This window comes from Babylonia areolata, chromosome 13 (assembly GCF_041734735.1).
Source record: "Babylonia areolata isolate BAREFJ2019XMU chromosome 13, ASM4173473v1, whole genome shotgun sequence".
Lineage (NCBI taxonomy): Eukaryota > Metazoa > Mollusca > Gastropoda > Neogastropoda > Buccinidae > Babylonia > Babylonia areolata.
The window spans coordinates 35,588,645-35,593,549 of NC_134888.1; positions in this window are offsets into that span (position 1 = coordinate 35,588,645).

A 4,905-nucleotide genomic window follows, 5' to 3' on the forward strand; every position below is an offset into this window, starting at 1 on the left:
CGGTTTGAAAGATTCTTAATGTACTTTGTTTTCATTTCATTCGATTTTCTCTGATCTAGGTTTATTTCTGCTTTTGTTTTATCTTAGAACTGGTTCTTTTTTTTGTTTTGTTTTTTAATTAACTTTGTTAGATATTTATTGACTGAAGAATTTGATTTCCAACTCAGATTCACTTGTCAGTTTAGGTTTAGTTTAAATTCCAGTTTGGTTCGTTGCTTTTTTTCTGCTGCTCTGTTCCTATTCCATTATTTTCGTGTCGTTTCGCTTCGTGTCATCCTAATTCGTTTCATTAGACGGAAGCAGCGTATTGCTGGCAGTAGTAAGGGACAGAACTGTGCTCGTGAGGGATGGACGGGGGTGGGGGGAGTTGGGGGGGGGGTGGGGGGGGGAGCGGTAGTCTCGTGGCAATGCGCCCACCTTTGGTTCGAGTCCCATAATATACGCGGATCGGCATTTTTACTGCCCCCCGCCCACCCTCCATCCCTCCCCATCCACCCCCCAGCCCCCCCCCCCCTCCTCTAGATCTTGATTGGAAGTCTGGGTGCTAGCCCTCTTTTGTCTTTTTTTTCATCGTGCTCCTAAAAGAACCAAGAGTCCAAGGCAACAGAAGAGTTGTCCCTTGCAAAATTCCATGGGGAAAAAGTATCCACTTTCATAGTCTTACAAATGCACTTGCAGACGGGAAAGAAAGAGCGAAAGAAAACAACTAAAACAAAAATTAGGTGGCGCTACACTGTGGAGACATGCCCTGCTCGGGGTGATGAGCTAGAATTTTCAGTTTCAGTTTCAGTTTCGTTAAGAAATGTCAAAGCGTGCGGACTGATCCATCAGGGGGAGGGGGGGAGGGGGCGCTTTTAGTGTAGCGACACGCTCTCCCTGGGGAGAGCACCCCGAATTTCACACAGAGAAATCTGTTATGACAAAAAGAGAAATACAATACGATACAATAATTTATATGCTACACCATGTCGTGTTTTATATCTACCACGCTCGATCGGCTCGCATAGATAAACACGAAAGGATACAAGTACACAGAGAAATGGTTCCAGACGTATTCAGTTATTATGTTGCTACCGTTACCAATATCCCATCAGCCCACTGGTACTTCCGGTGGTTGTACTCCGCACTCAGTATCGCTATTTATTTGATTGGGTGTTATGTTCGTCATTATTCTTCACACCACGTATGCTAGGTAGATACTTGACCAGCAGTTTAATAAACCAACGCCAGGCTTGAGTGCATGTATGCATATATATTTGTGCAGCTCGGAGAGTGGATTTCTTCGACATGAATTTTGCCAGAGGACAACACGCTCGTTGCCATGGGTTCTTTTCCAGTGCACCATGAGCGTGCTGCACGCAGACGGGACCGTCTCGTCGCGAATGACAAGACGCTCAGTTTGATGACGGGCGCAATAGCCGAGTGGTTAAAGTGTTGGACTGTCAATCTTAGGGTCCCGGGTTCGAATCACGGTGACGGCGCCTGGTGGGTAAAGGGTGGAGATTTTTACGATCTCCCAGGTCAACATATGTGCAGACCTGCTAGTGCCTGAACCCCCTTCGTGTGTATATGCAAGCAGAATATTAAATACGCACGTTAAAGATCCTGTAATCCATGTCAACGTTCGGTGGGTTATGGAAACAAGAACATACCCAGCATGCACACCCCCGAAAACGGAGTATGGCTGCCTACATGGCGGGGTAAAAACGGTCATACACGTAAAAGCCCACTCGTGTGCATACGAGTGAACGCAGAAGAAGAAGAAGAAGAGCTCAGTTTGATTTTCCAGCGTCAGACTTGGGAGAAAGGGCGAGAGCGGGATTCGAAGCGAAACCCAGACCCTCAGGAGACTTGTTCGTTCGTTCTTTAGTTTAACTCTCTCCATACGAACGGCGAAAGAGACGACGCTAACAGCGTTTCACCCCAATTACCATCATCAAAATATTGCAAGCGGAAGGCTCTTATACTGAAGAGGTGAATGTTGACAAAGAATACCACAGTTCTGACGACGGAAGCTAAAGGTTGGGTCATTCAGACACCCACTGGACATCCGAGGGGTCTGTGTAGAGGAGAAAAGAGGACTGGCCGTACTGAGTGAGTTAACGTCTTTTCACTGTAAGTGATATTAGACGAGGGTAGGAAAAAAAATCGAGTGGGTGGAGGGGGTAGGGTGTGTGTGTGTGTGGGGGGGGGGATTACTGTGTACGCATGCGAGTAAGTGAAAGTGTGTGTGTGTGTGTGTGTGTGTGTGTGTGTGTGTGTGTGTGTGTGTGTGTGTGTGTGTGTGTGTGTGTGTGTGTGTGTGTTTACATATAGAAAATGATTGATTTAAGTTTTGTTAAAACAACAACAAAAACAAACAAACAATATAACATATTTCTAATGAAAAACTAACAACTATAACAGTGAATCAACTGGACTATTTAACAAGGAGTTGAAAAAGTCATACATTAGCAATGGACTGCTGAAGATCGTCAGCAATGAGACTGTGTTGACAGATGATCGCCTTGACCATTCCATTTTCCAAAAAGGGGGGGGGGGGGGTAAACAAAATGCATAAACCCGAGTTTGTGAGATATTTAAAAGATAAAAGAAAAGTGTTTACATTGTGATAGATTTAACCTGAACGACACACTGGTGCTTTTTGGACATAACAAAATTAAAACTGATGAATGTTTCTCATATATCTTATTGATAGCTAAATTCTATGTATACAAATGTAGAATCAACAAAGTAAAACCAACATTACAAATGTTCAAAAAAGACCTCAAACAGGCATATGAAGTAGACAAGTCATGGCCTGGCTTCGCTGACGAAGATCTAGGAAGGGCGTTGTCCACGTCTGATGCAGGCACGCTCATGGCTGACAAGGCCAATGCGGGAAAAGCAGAGTCGGCCGCAGCGGTTGCAAGGGAAAGTCTGGTCTGGGTTCGCGGCTGCAGCGTTGTGGTTCTTCCTCCTTCTGCGTTTGTCCTCAAGGCTGGCCCTGCGGTTGTTTTCGAAGGAGGAGACAGCTTGGTGGATGGTGCGTCGCCAGGTCTCTCGATCAGCGGCTACTGCGGACCACTGGCGATGGTCAATGTGACAGGCACCGAGAGCTTTCTTCAAGGAGTCTTTGTATCTCTTCTTGGGTGCTCCTCTGTCACGGTGGCCAGTGGACAGTTCGCCATACAGCGCGATCTTGGGCAGGCGGTGGTCCTCCATCCTGGACACGTGCCCTGCCCAACGTAGCTGGGTCTTTAGCAGCACTGCCTCGATGCTGATAGTCTTTGCCTGCTCCAGGACCTCGACATTTGTGATGTAGTCACTCCAGTGGATGCTGAGGATGGTGCGAAGGCAGCGCTGGTGAAAGCGATCAAGCAGTCGTATGTGGTGCCGGTAGGTGACCCAGGTTTCGGAGCCATACAACAGGGTGGGCAGTACAACAGCTCTGTACACGCTCTGTATATGAAGTAGACAAGTTTGCCTTTAACATAACTATGGAATATAAGTTTGTGGAAAAAATGGCACTTTATAACTGTTTGATACAAGATTAAGCTTTTCAATGCTACCTTGGAACTTTGACATTGAACATATATTGTTTTGCTGATATGGATTTGTCAGTACTTAGAACTTAATTATATGCTTACCCTATACTTTCTAATGCACAAAACATATAAATTCTGTATCTGTAAACCTTTGTCTGAATAAAAAAAAATGTTGAAAAAAAAAAGTATAAACCCAACGCTCTGGTTACGTCTTGAGAAAACTGGTACAAAAACATAACAACAACAACAACAAAATGCACCCCGAAACGCTTACAAAATATCTGAATGAAAATACGAAAGAATATTGTCTGAAGGGGATGTAAAGGAAGATGTCCGGTATGTCCGTGTGTAAATAAATAACGGGTAACACCTGGCTCAGACACCGGGGGAGCAGAGAGAGAGAGAGAGACAGAGAGAGACAGAGAGAGAGAGAGACAGAGAGAGAGAGACAGAGACAGAGAGAGAGAGAGACAGAGAGAAGAGACAGAGACAGAGAGACAGAGAGAGAGACAGAGAGAGACACAGAGAGACAGAGAGAAAGAGACCGAGAGACAGAGAGAGAGAGACAGAGAGAGAGACAGAGAGAGACAGAGAGAGAGAGAGACAGAGAGAATGAGACAGAGACAGAGAGAGAGACACAAAGAGAGAGAGAGACAAAGAGAGAGAGACAGAGAGAGAGAGAGACAGAGAGAGAGAGCAAGAGGCGGAAATAATTCCTTGTTTACTTTCAGGAGTGTCTTTGTCTGTCTGTCTATTTCTGTCTGTGTTTTTTTCTCTCTCTGCTAATTAATATATCTCTCTCCCTCTGTGAGTGTGTGTGTGTGTGTGTGTGTGTGTGTGTGTGTGTGTGTGTGTGTGTGTGTGTACGTGTGTGTGTGCGCGCGCGCGTGTGTGTGTGTTTGTTTGTTTGTTTGTGTGTTTGTTTCTTTGTGTATGTGTGTTTGCATGTGTCTATGTGTTGCAGTGTGTGTGTGTGTGTGTGTGTGTGTGTGTGTGTGTGTGTGTGTGTGTGTGTGTGTGTGTTTTCTTCAGTTTAACGTCAATTCACTATAAGTGTTTTTAGACCTGTGTGTGTGTGTGTGTGTGTGTGTGTGTGTGTGTGTGTGTGTGTGTGTGTGTGTGTGTGTGTGTTTTCTTCAGTTTAACGTCTATTCACTATAAGTGTTTTTAGACCGTGTGTGTGTGTGTGTGTGTGTGTGTGTGTGTGTGTGTGTGTGTGTGTGTGTGTGTGTGTGTGTGATGCTTCTGTCAAGTACAATATTTGAGATGCACGTGCAAGTTGGTGATCGTGAAGTTTAGGCAGGTGAGAATGTCATGTAAATGTACGAACGTTTTGGTGTGTTTTTTGTGTGTGTTTTTTTAAGTATATGCCGGGAGT